The sequence below is a fragment of the Tachypleus tridentatus genome, chromosome 8 (assembly GCF_004210375.1).
Source record: "Tachypleus tridentatus isolate NWPU-2018 chromosome 8, ASM421037v1, whole genome shotgun sequence".
In the NCBI taxonomy this organism is placed as follows: domain Eukaryota; kingdom Metazoa; phylum Arthropoda; class Merostomata; order Xiphosura; family Limulidae; genus Tachypleus; species Tachypleus tridentatus.
The window spans coordinates 7,269,797-7,292,955 of record NC_134832.1 but is presented as its reverse complement, the minus strand read 5'-3'; the positions used below and the strand labels follow the sequence as shown (position 1 = coordinate 7,292,955).

Here is a 23,159-nt window from a genome sequence, read left to right as displayed (position 1 = left end):
ATCATAGGTCTCTTCAAGAAACAGGTAAAGAGAAGAAACAGTGATGGCACGACCAAAGGTATGACCTCCAAGAGTGTGTCATGTGACAAAGACAGGGTGGGCACATGTTGATCAACCAACAATGCCACCCTTCCATGTACTCGTCCATCACACAGCCTGTTAGTTCTGTACAAAGAAAACTACCAAAAGGTGACTGTATTGGCAGGTTTCAAAAGTGTTTCCTTTAAGGTAAGACATACAGGATGGTAAGAAACAATCAGTGATTTGATGTCATTTAGATAAGAACGTAAACCTTGACAGTTCCATTGTATCAAGGTGGCCATATTTATTTATGTAAAGACGAATTGGATGGAGAGTGCTTGTGTTTTCGACCAGGTCTTTTTTCTTTATTTTCTTTATTCGACCTCCATAGATCCTTCCCTGGATCAACTGGTCAGGTCTTTTTTGTTGGAAGAGGATTCCAGCAACTGAGGAAGTGATCAAATGATCATTTTGCATCTTGGGGTGGGAGAAGAAGATGTACCTGAGGAAATCCCAATACCTGAAAGCAAAAGAAGTGGATCTTGGGATTTGCTGGAATGTACATTAGAGACAGAGATGGGTGTTGAAGTAGAATCATCAACTTTTTCAACCATGGAGGTCAAAAGACTTTTCATTTGGTTTGAGAACAATTCTTTTGGAGGTACAGAGAGATCCGCCTGCATTCCTACTGTAGCAGTGGAATGAAGTGCAGCAGCATACGTCCAAGACGAAGTGGTGGACAGCAACTTTTGAGTCTCAGGGTAAGTAATGTTTTGAATAGTATTCAAACTCTGCATTTCTTTTTTTTCCAACCACTTAAGGCAAGAATGAAAGTGTGATGGGTGAGAGCTTTGGGGAATGAAATTATAAATTAACCTAAATACCTATCAAGTATTTCCTTCCTTCCTTCCTACTTCCATTCTGTTCTAAGGCAAGAATGAAAGTGTGATGGGTGAGAGCCATTGCAATTAGCCTAATAAGGGTTCATTTCACACTCATAGGCACTGTGGTTCTTGCCACCACATTTATTTATGTGTAGGCGAATTAAGTGGAGAACCCTTATGTTTACAACCACGTCTTTTTTCATTACTGTCTTTATTTGAGAGAGGTCTATTGACCTTCATGGATCCTGCCCTGGGTCAATTGGGCAGGTCTTTGCTGTTGGAAAAGGATTCCAGCAATTAAGAATGTGAACGAATGATGGCTTTGCATCTTGCAGTGAGAGAAGATGTATCTGAGGACATGCCTATAACGAGAACCAGAAAAAGTGGATCTTGAATTTTCTGGAATGTACGTTAGAGACAGAGATGGGTGTTGAAGTTGGTTCATCAACTTTTTCAACCATGGAGGTCAAAAGACTTTTCATTTGGTTTTAGAACAATTCTTTTAAAGGCACAGAGAGATCCATCTGCACTCCCACTGAAGTAGTGGAATGAAGTGCAGCAGCATACATTCGAGATGAAGTGGTGGACAGCAACTTTCAAACCTCAGGGTAAGTAACGTTATGAATTGTTTTCAAATGCTGCACCTCCTTTTCTTCCAACCATTTTGGGCAAGAACAAAAGTAGGACGGGTGAGAGCCATTGCATACTTGCTACTGCAACATTATTAAATGAGGTACCTGCCGGAACATGAAACTTTAAAATTTTGTTAAGAGAAACACAGTCTGGTCAAAATCCTAACTCCGAATAATTGTGGTTAAGCACTAATGAAAAATAGATGAGATCTTTTGGAAGCAGCATGTGTTTTCTTGAAGTTAGTAGATTAATCCTTTTATCAGATTGCGTTTTGTTTTACTAACTTAAAAAATGAAATTGTGACACCCCTGTGTAAACCATCCACTTCACCAAACTCAGTTTCATTAACTCACAGACTGCGTGTTAAAGAAAACCAAATCCTCATTGTTGGAAAAAATCAAAAATAGGATTTTATTTAGAAATTAGCTGACAAAATTAGTACTTATTTATCAGTAAGTTATGAACAGTAATTCAATATATTAGAGTTGATTGTTGGTTACGTTATTTGAAAGCTAATGAAATATACTGAACATGAAAATCTTAACAGCCAGGGGCGTAGATCCTGGAGGGATGGGGGGATAAATCCCCTTTCGTTTTAGGTGGGGGTATGGTATATACAATCATCCCCACTACAGTTTGGTCTGTTGAATTGTTTTATTGCATCACAGGCCTACAAATTCTGTGTTTGATCTTGTGATTCTCGTGTTCTTACCAATCGAAATACATAATTACGCCTAGATGTAGGCTTTTTCAGTAGCCAAAATGTACATCTTTAATATAGGTGTGCTTCTAAGCTTTTCGATCTAAGCGATAATTCATAAGTATCAGTCAGTAGGCCTAAGTATACATGCAAGGCTTGCAAGCACTATCACAGAATCTACCTACGTCTTGTACATAGTGTAAGATTAAGTAAAATTTTCATCACAACAGATTGTACAGAGCATGAAATTCGAAAATATTACTCCAAAGCGTAAACTCCTGTGATTTAGATCTGGCAGGCCATTTGTAGCTTGTAGCTGCAATAATTTTATGTGTATGTTGTGCTGTTTTCCTACGCCATTTGTTCTTATGCACCTCTGGACGGTTTTATTGTCGAACGCCTTACTCTCCTTAACTGCCGAATTCGCTGACCATAGTGTATGTTTAGTGTACAGTTAATGACAAGTTCGGGCCGCTCAGATCCAGACGCGCCCTACATCATCCCCCACCCCTCTGCTCCCTATAGTCTGAGCCTCGATTTTACAACAGGGCTCATTAGACCTGTGTTTGTGGCCCTCATTAATCGATGAAATTTCAGATTATCACTGCCCTCTAATCAAGTGCTGGTGCTTTATGGAAAAAAAACAATATATTCTCTTATCATAGATAGTAAAAATATTGTATTTTCTTGTATAATTAGAACACAAAAGGAGCGATTTCAATGGCCTGAAGCCTCTACTCGAATTGTATTACTCGTTTTTGTTTAGGTGTTTTTATTTAATAGACGTGTTTATGGACATTATATCACAACGTGTTTGCCTTTTGATGAGCTTTAACAGGAATATAATATATTTGTGATTGTTTAAGTATTTTTCGAGAAACTTGCAATTACTTGTGTTGTAACTAGCACACATTATTGTCCCAGCGATGCCCATGCGGTCAGTCGGCTCAGTAGTGACTGAGGTTCGCGCGTTCGACTTAAATACATTGGACAGTTCAGTCCTACTTCCAACTTCCCGTTTCCCCCACATCAAAATTCTTTTCGCTTAGGATTTATAGATCCCAGTCCTGAAGAGAGGCCAGTTAAAACGCATTTTAATCATCTCCAAATTCTAATCATGAGTTTTAACCAAGCTGACGTACTGTTTGCATCTCTCTGCTCACTCCACGTCGACTATATTTTCACTACACAATTCTTCGGACGCTTGCGAGTGTTGTGCTGAACCTTCCCCGTCGTCCTTCGTTTTCTCTCCGGCCGGCAGAACCGCTTCTCAGCTTTTCCCGACGCTCCTCCTCAATTAAATACACCAATCTCTCAACTTCTAGGTCATTCGTGTCCATCGGTCTTGATAAATAACTAACAAGCCACTCCAATTCACTTAATTATCTCCGTGATCAGTTGACTAATTTATTCTTGCCTCGTGTGGGTTGAAGAGAAACAATAGTTTCTGACTGCCCCTGGTTATTTTTCGTTCAGCATTTGGAGAACCAAATGATAATTTAATCTAAATACCTACCAAGTATTTCCTTCCTTCCTACTTCCAACGACACCGTGCTAGTCAAACGTGTTTCTACTTTCCTCCTGCTATACCAGAATGACGTTCTCGTTTCCTGATCCTGCTGTGCCGATCCCGCCAACGGTCCCACCGGTAATCGTCGACGGCCTGCCACCTCACCTTTCGCCTATTCAAGTTGCCACGTTTATTGCGCAGGCTAAGCCTGGCGCTTCCCTTGACCCGTCAAGAATGCGAATTCTATGCCGAGGGGGAATCCTTCTCTAGCTGTCAACGCCCGAAGACTTGTCCTACCTTTGTAAGCCATGGAATACCCCTATTAAAATTAGTTGTGCACCCACTAAAAGCCCTACCAGCCTGTTCACTGTTTTCCTGAGAGAAGTACACCACTCCATTCAACCAAGTGAAATGAAATGCGTCGTTGAAAACCAAACCAAGTCCGTGATATACGCCGTGCACCGGATATACTCAAAATCCTCCCAACAAGTTACCAACTTCATGAAAATTGTAACACCCAGTGAACATATTGCCGATACCATACTACGGAATGGCTGCTTCTATCACATCTTTCATTTTAGTGCCGAACGCCCCCGACGCCACCCAACCAAACCAAGGACACCTAAGCAACCGGAACCTGTCTTGCAGCCTTACAGAATATCTACTCCGCCCATCGACCCTCCGCAAGCTATAAACCAATCATCCGACAAGTGTACCCAAACAGTTTTTGGTTACAAAATATCCCAGAGCACCCAAACCACCACTGAAGAGACTAAAACTTGTGAAGCCTCTGCTTCGACCGACAATGTCCCAACAGCAGACGCTGTTTCTCAAACAAAGACAGCCATGATTCATCAAGAAACCCAGTATCCTGAAGACATACGATTCACGAGAGCATCCAGGAAGTTAGCACAGAAAGAACTCCCATTTAGAAACAAGAATTTCCTCATCTCTCCTCCTTCGCCCAAGCTAAAATCAGACCTACGCATCACAGATGATCCGCCATGTCCTTCAGAACATTCGTCTTCTTAGTTCTAAGCGCATCCTAGTTGCAATCTATATGTATTAATATCATTTGAACATCTCTTTGTTATTGTAAGTGCTATTGTATGTCTCTTGTAATTAATCCTTGTATTTTTTTTCCTTACAGCTCTTCTTCCAGGCACAGTCAGGGCCTTTATTCTGTGCCCTGGTCGTGAAAAAAAGTGGGTTTTCTCTGGGTACTCCCGTTTCCCCCCACAGCAAAATTTCCGTTTCATAGGATCTATAGATTTCACCCCAGAAAAGAGGTCCGTCACTTTAGTTCCTAAATTTTATGTGTTTAAAGTCCAATTAATCCGAGTCATGAGTCTTAATTATGTCATCGTACTGTGTTTGCATCTCTCTGCTCCCTTCACTTTGACTATAATCACACCACGCAATTCTTCGGATGCTTGTGAATGTTGTGCTGAACCTTTTCCCTTCATTCTTCGTTTTCACTCTGGCTCGCCGGCCTGCTTCTCAGCTGTTTCCCGACGCTTCTCACTTAGATACATAAATCTGTCAACTTCAAGGTCATTAGTGACCATCGCTCTTGATTTACAACCAACATGCCACTCCAATTCACTTAATTATCTTCGTGATAAGTTGATTAATTTATTCTTGCCTCGTGTGCGGTGAAGAAAAACAATAGTTTCTGACCGCCCCTGGTTATTTTTCGTTCACCTTTGGGGAACGAAATTATAAATTAACCTAAATACGTATCAAGTATTTCCTTCCTTCCTACTTCCATTCTGTTCTATCTTCGTTCGTTGTACGTTAGAGTTTTTCAATAAAGACTGTAATGTAGCCTGTTGAGTCATCTGGGAAACAGATTCCAATTATAACAAGCAAGCGTCTGAAACTTTTCGATATTAGGCAGTTCTGCAAGCCAGTTACTAGTACTACAAGTGACAATGCAGATGTAAATAATCCAACAACCTCAAGCAAAGGAATAGAAAGTTGTCATACAGAGGAAATACCATGTTCATCAGAGGATGAGTCTGAAAATGCTTGTGCAACTATTGCACATCATGAACCACCAGACAGTTGTGAAACAAGTTTTTGCAGTAATGAAAAATCTGACACTCCATAGATACAGTGTGGAAAGCCATATCATCCAGACGCACAACTAATACCACGATAGAAAGCCAAATCTCAAAATATCAACTTCCAGGGCAAGTGGTTTGATGAGTTCCCATGGCTGCACTTCGACAATCAGACTCAAAAGGTCATATGCTTTCATTGTGCCAACGCGGAAAATAGAGGTCTTTTTACAGGGAAATTAGAGAGGCCAGTGGAGTATACCTTCATATCCACCGGTGTTTGCAATTGGAAAAAGGCAAAACAGAAATTAAACGAACACCAATCCTCCTCTCAGCACAGATTCGCTATATCTCCAGAAGGTTCACTTGATGTAACTCCAGTGACTGTCCAGTTACATGATGGAAAAAAGAAGCAGCAGGAAGAATGCAAAAGAAGTCTAGCCAAAATACTCAGAAGTTTACATTTCTCACTGCATCAGGGTTTAGCATTACGTGAACATACTGATATGGAGGGGAACTTCCTGCAGTTAATGAAGCTCCTGGAAGAGGAAGATCCTGTGTTAATGTCCTACTTGTCAAAGAAAACCACATTCACATCACCCCAGGCTCAGAATGAAATAATGGAGATGTTAAGCCGTGAAATAATGAGGAACATAGCACACGAAGTGCAGCAAAGTAAAATCTTTGCATTAATGGTTGATGGCACTCAAGATGTTACAGGTACCGAACAGGAAGCAATATGTGTACGATACGTAGATGAGAACCTTGACATCCATGAGACATTTCTTGGTTTGTACAGAGTTTCCAATACAACTGGTGAAACAATATCCTCGACTATACTTGATGTACTGACTAGACCCAATTACCTCTGTCAGGATTAAGAGCACAAACGTATGATGGAGTCGCTAACATGAGTTATGCGTACAGTGGATGCCAGGCAAAAATAAAAGAGAAGCGACCGTCAGCTTTGTTTTTTCACTGCGGAGCACACAAGGCTAATTTAATAATGCAACATGCAGTTGAAGCTTGTGAATGTGTTCGAGATTCTATCCAGTGGGTACATGAACTTGGTATCTTGCTTCAGAGGTCAGGCAAATACAAGACAATCTTTTAAAATATTGTATCATCAGACAGCCACAATGGTCCAGTTAAATACATTCGCTCACTGCGTCCAACACGCTGGTTGTGCCGCCTATCTGCATTTACATATGCTAATGATCACTACAGTGACATTGTTTATTCTTTGTCTGAATTAGCAAATGAAAAATCAGATGTAGCAGTGAAAGCACGAGGTCTGCTGGACAGATTTGACAAAGGAAAGACAGTTTTAGGATTGTTGATGGCTCAGCATCCATTAGCTGCATTAGAGGAACTAAACCGTGCATTCCAACCAAAATCAGCAACAGTAACTGGCATGATTGAAGCATTTGCAATGACAGTTAAGCAATTGCGGGTGTTGCGAGCAAAGGAAAATTACAAGATATTTGATGAAGCTGAGAAAAAGGTAACTTCCCTAGATCTGGTACCTATTAAACTACCACGCATTCGCAGACCCCCCAGAAGGATCACAGGTGATGGGCTCAGAACACCTTTCTGCAACAACTAGGAATTACTACAGAAGCCAATATTTTGAATTTTTGGACACAGTCATAGAACATCTGACCACTAAATTCAATGCAGACAACAATGACTTGAGGCAAAATCTGGCAAATGAGAACATGATCACATCTGGCAACATTGACAACTCGGCTATAAACTTCTATCCACAAATCTCTGCACAACGGCTCGAGTTTCAGTTGCCCATTTTCAAAGGAACAACAAAAGCAATATCTCTGAAAGGTGCGAAGGATGCTTACTGTAAAATGTATGAAACAAGCCAGCAGATGTTTAGTAAAGTGTTTTTTCTCATGAAAATTTTGCTTGTATGTCCAGTATCCAGCTGCGAATGTGAACGCAACTTTTCTGTATTAAGACGGTTGAAGACGTGGTTAAGGTCAACTATGTCTCAGTGCAGTTTCAACCATGTGGCAATTTGTCACATTCACAAAGATGAGGTCGACAAGATAAATATAGAAGAGATTAGGAAAGAATTCATAAACAGATCATCACAAAGGAGGTCTACGTTTGGGAACATGTAGACTAGATGACTAAATGAATCTTACTTCAATGAAAAGTATGAATAATTATGTGCTACATTGTATTGATGTGTAATTTTCAAGAGTTCGCAAAGACATTTTAATTATTTTTATCAAACAGCATGAACAGTTTTTCAGTAGATATAAACTTATCAAGGGTAATTACTAATTCTATTAATATTTGAAAACGTAATTCATGCAATGAAAGTTATTGGTAACTTTGTCAAGTATAATGGCCATCTTTTATACTGTGCAGTGTGCAGGAATAAATTCATGTGGTAGTTAATTTGTGACACATTTGTCTTTATTCTATTAACATTTTGAAAACTGTTCACAACACCACTTATACAAACCTACATGAAAACCTTGAAGTATCGTGGCAACAAGATTACTCTATAACTGCATGTTTACAGCTTTCAGGTTCACGTAATCAGAGATTACCAATTTGCAAATTGAACAGTCCACATAAGTGGTTGCAAAAATCATCCTCCCCATCGGGTGTAAAAAATCTACGCCCCTGTTAACAGCAAAAAAATAACATGAAAAAGCAAGCGTTAATAATTCACTTTTATGAAGTGATGAACATAGAATATTTGGAAGAGCCAGCTGTTATCACATCTCTTTTTAAACATACTGCGACATCTTTGAAGTTTATAACTATAGTTCTCTCGCCTGTTCTCGAAACTTGTAGAGTGTGTGTTTTCTTATAGCAAAGCCACATCGGGCTATCTGCTGAGCATACCGAGGGGAATCGAATCCCTGATGTTAGCCTTGTAAATCCGTGGGCATACGGCTGTACTAGAGGGAGGGAACTTGTAGAGAATTCTCGAAAGTGAGAAAGAAAAATATCTGTGTATGTAAACGCGCTAGGTCATTGTTGCCAGATAAACATTCGAGAAACTCGCGTGATTTGTACAAAAGTAGCGGGGGCATTTTATAAATATGTAACATCAGCGGGCGCTTTTTTCAAAGACTCTTTTAACTTCTAATAAATTCTTAATTAATTAAATCTTGAAGCCTTAATGGCCAGTTTTGATGTAATCTCCCTCTTCACAGAAATTCCAACAACTTAAGCCTGCAAGATAGCTATAGAACTTTATATCCTAGGCCCCAACCCATTGATACACATCCCCAGTAACCAATTAGCAACCCTTATAGAATTCACTACCACCAAAAAAACTTTTATGTTTAATAACCAAAACTATCTTCAAATTAAAGACCTAAGTATGGGGAATCAAAACATTTATGACACAGATTGAATCTCAAGCGATCAATTCAGCCTTACACTCAACACTGTACTAGTGCAGGTGTGTTGATGACACAATTGCTGGATTCACACTTACAAAACACACACTTAGTTTTTTTCAATCATGTTAACTAGATACTACCAAACATTAAGTTCACCTGTGAACAGTAAAAACTAACCAAATGGCATTTCTTACCCTCAAGATCACTAGAACTGATATACAATTTAAAACAGAAATCCACAGAAAAATCACCGACACTGAATTGCATGTTCCCTGGCACTTAGCACATGAAAAAACACACCAAAAAAACTCAACATATTATGAAACCAAATAAACACAACTACAAAACTATGCTCACCCGATAAAATTAACGAAGAAATCAACAAAATGAAATAACACTTCATTAACATCAACAAATTTCCTGAAAAAACCGTGGAAAAATTACAGGCACACATCTGGACCAACAACAATAAATCCCAAGATACAATAAGCTACAAAACCTTATACTGCTGCATACCATATATTCCCAACATTAGTGAAAAAATAACCAACATTTGGAAAAAACTTAAAAAACACAACATTCCAGTAAACAACAAATTTATTCAAAAACCAGATACAAAACTAAAGTCCATACTATGTAAAAACTACGCTGAAAAACACAACATCAATATAATTTATAAAATACAATGCAACAGCTCCCAGCTGCTATTGGAGAAACAAGCAGAAAAATGGAAACTATATTCCAAGAACAAAAACCAAAAACACCTTCACACGTGTTTGAGCACTGCAAATCAAATAAACACAGTATAACCATATAAAACTCCCAGATACTAAGTAGGGAAATAAATATAAACAAACACAAAATCCAAGAAACCCTACTTATACAGCAACTAAAACCAAAAATAAACCAATATAAAGGAACACCTTTGGATCTATACTAATTAGTAATTTAACATCCAACTGAAATGCCCCTATGATCCCGTACCCATTTATACCCTCGTTCCTAAGACATGTGTCCAGCAACGGTCACTTGCAAACTCTCTTTTTTTAACCTGAAGATGACCTAGAAAGGTCGAAACATTGTACTCTCCTTATCAATAAAAGTGTTAATACCCATACCAGCTGTTTTGAGACACATTTTTGTTTCAAGTGGGTTTCTCGTAATCAAGAAGTATTTAGTAAATTATGTATTTGCTTGCTTTTCCTTACAACCTCTATTAGGAATTATTTGTTCTCTGTGTAAAATTTCTGTAATGCGCTGTATTGTGGATACTTGATATTTTTGTAAGCTATTTCTTTAATCTATGCTTGCCTTCCTTAATGTAGCAGTGAAATATTAGAGGGATGGTAGTTTGTCATCACCTCTCACAGCCAACTCTTGCATTGCTTTTTTACCTGAATTCTTCGGATAAAAATGCATAATATTTGCTATGGTTTTGTGAGCGATTTCCACTGCACTCAATGCTTATTTTATGCGTACTTACACGAAATCTCGGACGCAAATCACCTGGCTCAGTAAATAATGTTTGGGTGGAAAAACCAAAGCAGCAATCAATTGTTAAAAAAAAACATGTAACATTTAACTGAAAGTATTAGGCTGTCCAGAAATAAATGTCAGAATTCTCACGATGACATTTTAAAGCTGAATACTGAGTATCTTATCGTTGGTTGGTTGGTTCAAGGTGTCTTAATTGTCTGTTGTTTCAACTCTACTCAGAGTGAGTTTCGCAACCCCCAAGGCAGCATGGGCAAAAAGGACTATACTGTTGCCATCCATTCTACAAAGTTTCATCATGAATACTCTGCTTAAACAATCTATCAAAGAAAGACTTTCATCTGATTTTGCTTTACGACTTCAAACTTGGACGAAAAACTACCGAAACTACACGAAACATCAACCAGGCATTCGGCCATGGATCTGTTGCTGAACGTACAGTTTTCGATATGGAGATGAAGTCGTGGGAGGAAGCCATCCTCAGGTGAAAACACATTAAAAGAAGTGTTCTTGTCTGTTCACCACGGGTACCGAAACCCGGTTTTTAGCGTTGTAAGTCCGCAGACATGCCGCTGAGCCACTGGGGGCGACACGATGTTATAAGGAGTTTCAATATTTTTATGTTACGATCGTCTGTCAGTGTTTTCTTTGCACACGTTTGTGAATGGCAAAGTGAACTAAGTTTTAGATATTAAATTTTTCAGAACTTTTAGCTATAATATCTAAATTCAAAGGAAAAATTAAATTTGGAAAGACACGATTAAGAAATGATAAAATATTACCCAGTCGTGGACAAATATATTCGATAGAGGTGTGATTTTTAAGATATTTAAACATATATATATATATATTTCCATATTTCAATTTTTATTGCATTTCTCTGTTTTCAAAGACAGTATAATAAAAATTGTCGTAAACATATTACTTCCATTCCTTCTGTACTTCCTTCTTGCTTTTTACAGATAAAGTTTTAAGTTTTCTAGATTGCTCTCCAATTTTACTGATAAATATTAATAGTTTTTGAAGAAGTATTTTGAGCCAAGCCATGCTGATTTAATTACTTATTTTAGTTTTTGAATTAAAATCAATTATATAAATATATTTGTTTCTTCGACAGTAATTTATAAATTTTATATTATAATAATTTTTTTAACACCAAGTTTTAAGATTATAAAGACATATTTGATAGTGTGATCTCTTGTTACTACTTACAAGTCAACTCCCGCTTCGGTTTCTAGTTTCTTGTTTTTGTTTTTCGCACAAAGCTACTCGAGGGCTATCTGTGCTAGCCGTCCCTAATTTAGCAGTGTAAGACTAGAGGGAAGACAACTAGTCAACACCACCCACCGCCAACTCTTGGGCTACTCTTTTACCAACGAATAGTGGGATTGACCGTCACATTATAACGCCCCCACGGCTGAAATGGCGAGCATGTTTGGCGCGATGGGGACGCGAACCCGCGACCCTCAGATTACGAGTCGCACGCCTTAACACGCTTGGTCATGCAAGGCCTTGGCTTCTACAATATACTACACATTTAGGTTAGAACAACTATTGTTGTTGAAGTGCAATGTTTATATACACACTACTAGTAACGTAAATTAAGCTTCCACTCTTGAAGAGCTGTCACTTTATTTAATAAACAAATGAGTACAAGGTTACCATTAGTATTTACTGGATTTGCTCTGTATAACATTTAAGGCAGAAACTAGATTACACATCGTATTTATATGATGTGAATTTTGTAAATACGAGAAGTTCGTCTGGTAAAAAAAAAATTGAATGAGAGTCTCATAGAAGTTAGTTGTTTTTCTTTAGCAGGGAATAGTAAAGAATCGAAACACATATCCGAGATGCTTAATATCCGAAAACTTGTCTCTTCACAAGAGAATAACAATGATCTGAACTTTAAGCCATCATTTTTTACTTAGGCGGAAGAAACAGAAACAATATTGCATGGAGACACTAATTTAACCACTCAGCTATTCATTGGCATAGATAGATGGAGGGCTTTTATCTAAAATTCTTCTGTATTGAACATCTATGGCAGTCCAGCTGCTCAAAAGGAATTCCGTAACTTATTTTGTCAAGGAAGTTCCTACCTAAGTGGATACTCATTAAATCTAGATGCATTCGCTGCCTGAAAAATAAGTAAATATTGACTTGTCGCAAAAGAAACTAGTGACCCAAAAAGAAGAAAGGTAAGATGGCTTCTATAATTCGAATTGCTATTGACGTACGCTTTTGCTTGAAGTAAAGAGCATCTTCTCTATTGTTACTCTACCATGGTATGTAAACAGCTTCCATCTTTTCTTCATAATTAACAGCTAGGCGACGTCTTCTAATAGCACAAAGAATCCGTTCTATTGGTTATGTATCCTCGGGCCGTGAAAAAGCTGTTTATTTCCGACGTGTCTGTAACACCATTAATTCAATATTTATTGACAAATATTCATTTGTCACGTGGAAAATTTTCGCTAATTTGACACCATTACCATTTTCCAACTATGCGATCTCATGAAACTACGATCAAATTCTGGGATACTTTCGTTGATGGCACGCCTATTTGGACTTTACGGTATATACTATGCTCTACTTCTACTTTAGGGCTGTTTGCATATAAAATGATATAAATGGTCGATTTTTATTACCAGGAGGGGGATCTATTTACTTATTTGTAGGCTGTGTAGTTAACCGTTGTACTAAGCATTACAACAATAAATAAAAACATCTGTGTCATAAAAAAATTATACAACCATTTCTGTTGTAAATCTAAACCATACATTTTTCCACTATCAGATAATTTACTACTCAAACATGTTTTACAAAATATCTTCAAGGTATGAAAATAAATCTATAATATTGCATAAACTAAGTCTAACTTAAACTCCATGAAATGTTGTCAGTGATGTCGAGAAAACCCACTTGTAGAGAAAATATATATATATATATGTAAAAACGGCTCGTTTGGGTTGAGAAAATGTTTTTTACGTAGAGGAGCGAACAACGTAAAAAACATTTTCTCAACCCAAGCAAGCCGTTTATGCATGAGATGTTACCATATGCTCTGATAATAATCTCAATGGCAAAAACATTCAGATAAACGTTCAGTACAATAATTTCTTGTAGGGTATATGTCAACAGTTACCAACACTGGAGCTCTTTTTATAAAACCCAAAAAATTGATGAAAAAGACCAGTTAACTTATTTATCAAGATTGGTGTGTGAAATCAAGATAAAATATTACAATACAAGAAAAAGAAAAATCATGTTTATAATTATTTTAGTCACTTTAAAATAGACAATAAAACTTCAAGAGTAACATTTTTGGGTAAAAGTTGACAACATGACTTTTTAAAATAATTCGAGTGTGAAGAATATAAAAAATATATTTCCAAGATCAATTTTGATGATAAGATGGTCAAAATTGCAAAACAAAATGGCCCCAAATCAAAATTTTTCCTAAGATAATTTACGAATTTGATTTTTGTCATGTTATTACTTAGCGTTGCCACAACAGTTGTTGTTTCCAACTGCAAAATATATCTACTTTTACTTGAATTAACTTAAAATAAGACAAAATACAAAACACAGACTTTCGCTTTTTGGAAATTTTTGTAATGCATTATTATTATTTTGCACACACAACATATCATGTCCTTAGACTTTCATACTTTAATAAAGGAGATCAATTCAATCCAGGTTCACTAGCTCTGATAGTGACGGGTTGTTTCTGCCTTCGATATCGTTGGCGGGTATTTTTTGTTCCATCACATCAGGAACTATAAGAGTACTTTGCTTTAATGATTCGATCTATTTGAAAAAAATATCATCTATGCCATGAAGCAGCTTGCGTTCCATAAGAGGTGGGCCTGGCATAGCCAAGCGCGTAAGGCGTGCGACTCGTAATCCGAGGGTCGCGGTTTCGCGCCCGCGTCGCGCCAAACATGCTCGCCTTCCCAGCCGTGGGGGCGTGATAATGTAACGGTCAATCCCACTATTCGTTGGTAAAAAAGTAGCCCAAGAGTTGGCGGTGGGTGGTGATGACTAGCTGCCTTCCCTCTAGTCTTACACTGCTAAATTAGGGACGGCTAGCACAGATAGCCTTCGAGTAGCTTTGTGCGAAATTCCGAAAACAAACAAACAAACAAACAATCCATAAGAGGAGTGACGCATTAAGGTATAGGCTAGAGGTAACTCAGCTCCAGGGTCCATATACACGATGCCAAGTGATAATTTTTCTATGTCAAATTACATGGGATGTAGAGCCCACACAACCTTAAATTCGTCACTGCATAAGAGATGTTTTTGCTATTAAGGTTTGAGTCATTGATATTAACGTTATCAGCTGTAAAGTGGGTGAATGTATATGAGGTGAAAAATTCTGCGGAACAACACTAGTTTCTGTATCCGCCAATGTCTAGGTACGTTTTTATTAACCTGTATCGAGTTTCAGAATTTGATTGTAATTGAGTGCATGACCGACGTTATTGAATAATTTTCAAAAATGTTTTGACCGCATTGTTTGATGAAGTGTGCTGCCAAGGCTTATGTGTTTTAGAGCTCATTTGGCGACACCACATACCGCATAAACGATGTCTTGCGCAATTCTCAGAATTATGGTTTGCCATTCCTGCTGTTTCGACACTGTCATTTAATACTTCAAAATTCACTTCATCAACAGCACTGACTTATTAAAAACATATGCAAGCTATTCGGAGCCTAGTTTACTGCAAAAACTTTGTCTACCTTAAATCCTTTTGTACAAGGAACATGTATAAAATCACTGACATAAATTTCTTCTTTACAATGATATGAAGGCATAGTCAGGTAGCGATCATCTTCTGTATTACTATCAATTTTGTCAGAGAGTAAATCATAAGAGTACTTTATTCGTATGTGAAGAGGTTCTTTTTCACAGCTATTACGGTTCAATTGGATGAAATCAAAGACATCTCGAATATTGGCTTAGGGCAGTGGTTCTTAACCTGGATTTAGTCGAACCTCAGGGGTTCGGTGAGTCAGTCTCAGATGTTCGGCGGAGGTCAAGACACACACACTGTGTGTGGGTTGATTCCGTTCATTCCACTCGAATGATTCGTGACGTCATACTCCACTTGGCCATCATTGGCTGCGGCTGATCACGTCACATCACTTGGCTTTAATATCTGTGCGGCAGGAAACTTCGTGCGCTTAGCACTCGACTTGTGACTGTAGTAATCGTGCGTCACTTGTGATTTTTTTCCTAATCTTTCAATCCATTCATACTAACTATGTCGAGCAAAAACAGAAAGTGGTCGGACGAATACGTACAATATGGATTCACGTGTATAATGGAACATGATAGGAGTCAGCGTCCTCAATGCATGATTTGCAATGCCAAGTTGAGCAATTCTAGTATACCACCAGCAAAACTAAGAGAACACTCCCTTAACCTGCATGGAGATGGGAAATACAAGAACACAACGCTTGTTGAATTCAAGGTAAAGAGAGCCAGGTTCGATAAAAAGGCTACTTTGCCTGTTCTCGGCTTTGTACCCATCGACAAACCGATCCTTACAGCAGTTACGTACTTGATCGCAAAGCAGGGCAAACCACACACCATTGGTGAAGTACTCCTAAAACCAGCTGCGTTGAAGATGGTGAATATCATGCTGGGAAAATCTGCTTAAAATAAGTTATCCCAAATTCTTCTTTCAAATGACACCATCAGCACCAGAATAGATGACATCTTGACTCAAGTAGTTGCAGACCTGATTTCAAGCCCAGCAAAATTCAGCCTTCAACTCGACGAGACCACCGACGTTTCCAATCTAAGCCAGCTTGTTGTATTCGTGCGCTATGTGAAGAACGACGAGATAAAAGAAGATTTTTTTTTTATTTTGTAAGCCTCTTACAACAACAAGTAAGGCAGCCGACGTGAAGAAACTTGTGGATAACTTCTTCAGAGACGTGGGATATGGTTTGTGCAGTTTGTTCGGATGTAGCTCCAGTCATGCTGGGACGAAACTAATCTTGGTGCGCTGGTAAAAGCCGATGTACCACACATCATTGTAACACACTGTGTTCTGCAAAGGCATGCGTTGGCAACAAAAACCTTGCCTTCAAAACTGGCAAAAGTATTAAAAGTTGTAGTGGAATGTGTGAACTTTGTGCAAAATAGTGCCCTGAAGCACCGCATCTTCAAAGAACTGTGTAATGAAATGGGCTTTGAATTCGAGGTACTTCTGTACCATTCTAACGTTTGGTGGTTGTTCCGGGGAAGGGTGCTGAATCGTGTTTTTGCCATGTGTGTGGAATTAGCCCTGTTTTTGCGAGAGCACCAACATTGTCATGCAGATTGCTTCGAAAAATCTGAATTCATTCTCATTTTGGCGTACGTGGCCGATATCTTCAATGCTCTCAATCAACAGATGCAGGGCGGTGGAGTCAACATCATCAAAGCGGAAGAAAACCTGAAGGCTTTTCAAAAAAGCTACCGTTATGGAAACGACGAACAGAGAATGATAGATTCGCAAACTTTCCCCTGCTGAACGACTGTGTAAGTAAGATCGAAGATGTGTCTGAAATCGGAGACATTTCTGTACCCGGGGAACTGAAGCAAGCAATTGCCATGCAATTAGATGAGCTTGCAAAGTCTCTCGACGGATACTTCCCCACCAGAGAATCATATCCAGCATGGGTGAGACAGCCGTTCACGTTTAGTGTTGCGACAGCAGATGTCAATGATGAATATTTCGACGAAATTATTGAACTTCAGCAGAACCAGGTTCAACAGCAACTTTTCGGAACAACGACGCTCTCAACGTTTCGGTGTCACCAAATCGTAGCGTACCCTATTATTGCTAAGAAAGCCCTTGAAATACTCATACCGTTTGTTACAACGTATCTTTGCGAGCAACCCTTTTCGAGGATGGTAGATATAAAAACGAAGAAAAGGAACAGACTTTGTTGCGAAAATAAGAGTGGCACTTGCCAAGGTGAAGCCGCGCGTTTCTGAACTTGTCTCTGAAAGCCAACAGCAAAAGTCACATTGATTTGCAGTACATATTCATTGAGTTATGTCTTTGTTTTTGTGTGAAATTCATGTTTTGTTGGTGTTGTTCTATGAACACAGTAATATTGTGTGCAACTGATGCATGGTTCATTTTGTGCACCAATAAAATATCTACTTATGTTTTGAATTTGAAAAAATCATATTTTAGTTTTTCAAATTACGAAGGGCTCAGTGAATGCAAGTACAAATCTTCCGGGGTTCAGTACCTCCAACAAGGTGAAGAACCACTGGCTTAGAGTTTGTATTTGAAAAAAAAAAACTTATGCTCAGAAAGTATGCAAGAGTTTCTGTGAATGTCTCAGCTACCAAGTCGGCGTATCGTTCGAAAACATCAAACAACTATTGGAGTTATTTATGATTAGCAGCAATACAAAGCTCTTTACACAGAAATATCATTGAGAGGTCAGTATCTTTGTTTTTATTTCGTTTGGATGTGAAACGTTGGGAAGCACGGAGGGATATTTTATGATCAGCAACACCAGCTAAATGAACTTTCATCTTGTTGTCCATATCAGATGATTCAGTAATACTGTTACTTACCTTAAAATATGTCCCGTATTCCAGCAGTGCTCCACTTGAAGTTACAGAAGTGAAACGAGACAGAAAAGTGTTTAGATCACCCAGTGACGTTACTTCATTATTAGAAGTTGGTTGTGTTGATTTTTTTAAGCGTTCAGTTTTACCATTATGTGTGACAACTGAGTAACATTTTCTATGCCATGATACTGTTTGAAGTGATACACTAATGTTGCCATTTTTAAAAAGTTACCATAAAAAGTGTTGCTGCCAACGTTAACCCAAAAATGCCTATAGAAACCTTATTTTGCACCTTTTAGGGGATTGTCGCTCAGTCTAATTCGTATGTTTTAATAACTATTTTGTGAATAATAGGAAAGGTTTGAACTTTTGCTGTGTAGTTTTCACTTTAGTACTTTTCCTCTAAGCGATATCTGGCAAATAAGTATTATATTTTTATAATCACTGTTTGGAAAATAATATGATGTAGATTTTATACAGCATACCAACTTACCATTACCAACTTACTTACCTTACTAACAAGCATAGTGAAAATTCATGCATAAAGAAAAGTTTGTATCTCGTCGGGTATATTATAAATGTGAATGAGATTACTTGCTGCTGTTATAATGGGAACTATACAGTTATATTATCTGTGTATTAAAAATATTTCACCAATAAACGTACAATAGTTTAAAAGGTGAGACGAAAATATTTTCTAGACACTAACATGTTTCTCACTAAATAAAAAAATCTTTCAGCTGCAGTTATTATAGGGGTGTGTTCGGTTTTCAATGAAAAAACTTTCTCTTTTAGTTGACTTACAAAAAAAATATTAATCGTAAATTAATTAGGTACCTTTTAAAATACAAGTATAAATAAAATTAGTTTTCTGCTGTATTCCATTATATCCGTAGACTAGCCGCTGTACCAGCGGGGGACAAATAGAAGAAAAAATGACAACCTTACAATTCTGCTTAAAAATAGTTAATAAGAAAAGAGTAAACACAATAGCAAAATAATTCTTTATTGAATACTGAGGTCTTTTAAACAACAATAAAAGTTAATGAAAGGTAATAAGTAGTAGCATATAATGGTGAAACAACACAAACTGGTGATAATGATTAATTAAATATAAATCTTTGAAAGACACCTAACATTGAAATAAGTTTTACATTTTCAGAATATTCGTCAAGTGATAAAATCAAATTTTATTGGAATAAATTAAAAGTCTTCAGCTAGTACATAAAAATACACATTTTTCAGTACATAAAGCATGCTTCTGATACTCACACACATTTATGGTTTTAAAAGAGAAGAGTATTGTTGAATGAATTGCTTTTTCTTTTTTTAATATCACAAACCAATAAAACAACCATACAAAATCGATTTAAATCAATCAAATGTCCTAGTTATTGCCCAAAAGTCTTTCTTTTGTCAACCAGCTGAAATCATATGAAAAGCAATATATTAAATTGTAGAGTATGGATGGGTAAAAGTATACTAGTATACAGTAATAAATCGATAAAAGTCATTTTCCACATATGATCCTTTTTCTTATTTAATGTATTCTGAAACAATTTGGTCATTCTAGATTTCAAATCTTAAGTAATAAAATATATGTATATATTTAACAGTACAAGGCTTAGATTGTAATGCTACAAATTAGAGCGTGGACTTCCCTTTACATTATTTTGAGCTGTACTATACGAACCATTTGTCTGTTTCAAAGGTAACTGTTATTTTCGTATGACGTTGGTTCGAAGTATTTTGCTATAGAACTCATTTCCCACTTGAGCCCTCATTTGCAAAATTAAAGCGATAATATTAAATATATACCAAACCACAGATGCTAAGTGTATTTGGATTTTTTTTGTATAAAAATGTCAAGAGTTTATTCACGCACGTGGAAATAGCAAACATGGTGAATATTTCTTAATTTAATTACGTAACATTTCAATATTCTGAGTCTTATTTTTGAAAAAACACAAAAAAACGTATTGTAAATGTACTAAACTGAGTAAATTGAGAATATGTACATATATATATATATAATCCATCAATCTATGGTTGATGTTAAAGGAATTAATTTCTACATTCCCTTTATAAGAGGTTTCAATGTTAAACGTACTGGATCTTATTAGTATTACATACTTCTAACAAAGAGTGTTGTAGATGAAATTAAAATAATACAATAAAATACTTGCAAAATACAAAGAAAATGTTGTAATAAATATTTGATATTTTTCCTTTAACAAATGGTGAACTAAAAATAAATAAGGCTTATGATAACTGTCAACTTTCTAAAGATTTTATTAAAATTTATTATCAGAAAATAAACAAGATACAAGTTATATTATCTTAAAAGTAAAAACACGTGTTTCTCAAACTACCACATGAATTAAAAGTCTACGTTCAAATTGACATGAGATGAAAGTTACTTTGTTGTTTCAGTTTATTATTAAGATAACACTAAGTCAATAGTTAACCTATAATTAATCTCAAGATGTCAGAATGAAATATGATACGGGAAATAAACATATTCACCATAACAAGTATCTCTTAAATTTAACGCTCGTAGTTTGATTATGTTAGATTATGGTGGTATTACTTGAGCAGGACAAATACAGATTTCATATACTCTAGCGTACAACCCGTCAAATATGACGGGACAAGTATTACCACCCCTTCCCCATAGTATACGCTAACTTTATATTTATATCTAACTCTAATAAATACATTTTGCAAAATCAAGTTCTAACAACAATGCAAAATTGTTTGAACGAGAGAATAATTTGTCATTCTTTCCATTTCATTGGGCTAATTCTTTCATGTTATTACAGAATGTAAATTTCAACATTATGGTAATGCTTCACTGAATGAGCCAAGTGAAAATACTTATCATTCTTTAGAATTCCCATATACTTGTACCAAAGGCATGTCAAAAGAGTTCTGCTTGAATAAACATATTGATCAAATTTATGATCTGAAATATCTATCTATGCACCACATGCAGTGTCTTAACTTTTAAGAAAGAACCTAACAAAGACCGAGCACATCGTATCAGTACATGCTAGAAGAAATCAATTTAATAGCACTCTAAAAATAAGCCTTCATAAAAACAAGTTTTATTGTTATGCCACCAACCAAAAGAAGAACGAAAAAACAAAAAAGTTGTGTAAGTATAACAGAGAGTTCGCATAAAAGCTTTATGTGATGCTGGTTGATCTCTCCGACAAATTACTGTAGATTTGAAATGTTCCCCAAACACTGTCAATTACACCCTAGATTGTGAGACCGAGACAGGTAATTTAGAAAAAGAAAAGGAAGAGACAGAACACCTGAACTCAATGATACTGGTGTTAAGTATCTGTTTATGCAGCTTTAGGGAAAAAGTAAGACTTTCCACTAATCTCAAGCATGAGATAAACAACCATGTATCAAATGACAGAAAAGTGTCCGGTTCTACAGTATCAAGAGATTCAACGAGAGTGGAATATTTGGTCGTGTAGAAATTTAAAAACCTTTATTTCGATCTCCAACTATTAACAAAACACTGAGATTTGATAAAAGTACAAAAACTAGACTGTTGACGAATGGAAAAGGGTGTTATTTTCGGATGAATTCAAGCTAGAAATATTTGGTTCAAAGCATAGGTTATACGTTCAGTGGAAGAAAAGATACTTACCTCAGTGTATAGCAACTATCATGAACCATGATGTGACAGGAGATATTTACAAAATAGATTGAATAATGAACCAGCACAAGTACCATTAAATACTGATGTGTCATAGTATACACAGTGGTTTACACATTATTGGTAAAGTATTCTATTATCAAAAAGATTATCACCCCAAACGCTAATCCAACCTATTCAGAAATTACTTGGCTAAGAAAGTAGTTACTGGAGTCATTCGAATGATGAAATGGCCCCAAGAGAGCCCCGATTTTAACCCAGTTGAACAGATCTAGAATTTCATGAATCAGAAACTTTATAAAACAAAAGTTACTTTGAAAGAAACTTTATGGGGGTGTATTAGAAAAGTTTGGATAGAAGCACAAAGGAGATTTTAATCAATTATGTTGCAACAATGCTAGAAAGAACATTCTTGAAAATCCTGTGGTACGTGTAGAAACCGAAGCGCCGAGAGAGAAGAAATTGTTGTCGGAGTTATACAATTAGTACAATATAGACATAGAAATCTATATTTGTCATTTACACCTATTAACCGGAAAACTACAGAATGTGACCAGTAATGTGATAGTTTTCGAACATTACCAACCATTTAATTTAAGTGAACTACTTCGAACATTAAATATCTCCCTCGCCGGAGGAAGTGATTCTTGTAAGTTATGAGGCGAGCCAAAAGAGACGTCTTTTGTGACAAACCTTGGTTAAGTTAGTTCGGTTGATTTCCCTAGCTAACTTAAGCAAGGTATGTGACAATATTAACTCAGAATTAAACATATCTGTGTTAAAAAAAAAGAAATTGTGCGTATCAATCTTGTTGGCAAATAACATAAATTTAATACGTACTTACATTTAATAAACTATTAATTTCAAATTAAAATTTTAACATACGTAAAATAATAAACCGGAGACTCGTCCGAAATAAATAAGAATACGTAACATCCGACGACACTGATTTAGGTATAAAGCAAGCGAAAAGGCTAAACTTGCCTCATTTAGTTTATCACAAGCTGAATGTTTTCGTACTAAGGACAAATTACATAATGACAGTTCTTTTAGTCCTTACACACCATCCTTTAACTAAACAGGACTCGTCGGCATGGCCAGGTAGTTAAGGCGCTCGACTCGTAATTTGAGGGTCTTGGGTTCGAATCTCCGTCACCCCAAACATGCTCACCCCTTCAGCCATGGTGGTGTTATAATGTGA

The 23,159-nt window shown here is 36.9% G+C and overlaps 1 long non-coding RNA gene across 1 annotated transcript in view; it reads right to left on the bottom strand.

Annotated features, from left to right (window-relative positions):
* Positions 1-19,466: 19,466 nt before the first annotated feature.
* The window catches only part of LOC143224094 (uncharacterized), a 33,261-nt gene continuing 29,568 nt past the window's right edge, over positions 19,467-23,159 (bottom strand). The window contains exon 3 of the long non-coding RNA XR_013013205.1: positions 19,467-19,706. This is a non-coding gene — a long non-coding RNA (uncharacterized LOC143224094). The remainder of the gene's footprint in view (positions 19,707-23,159) is intronic.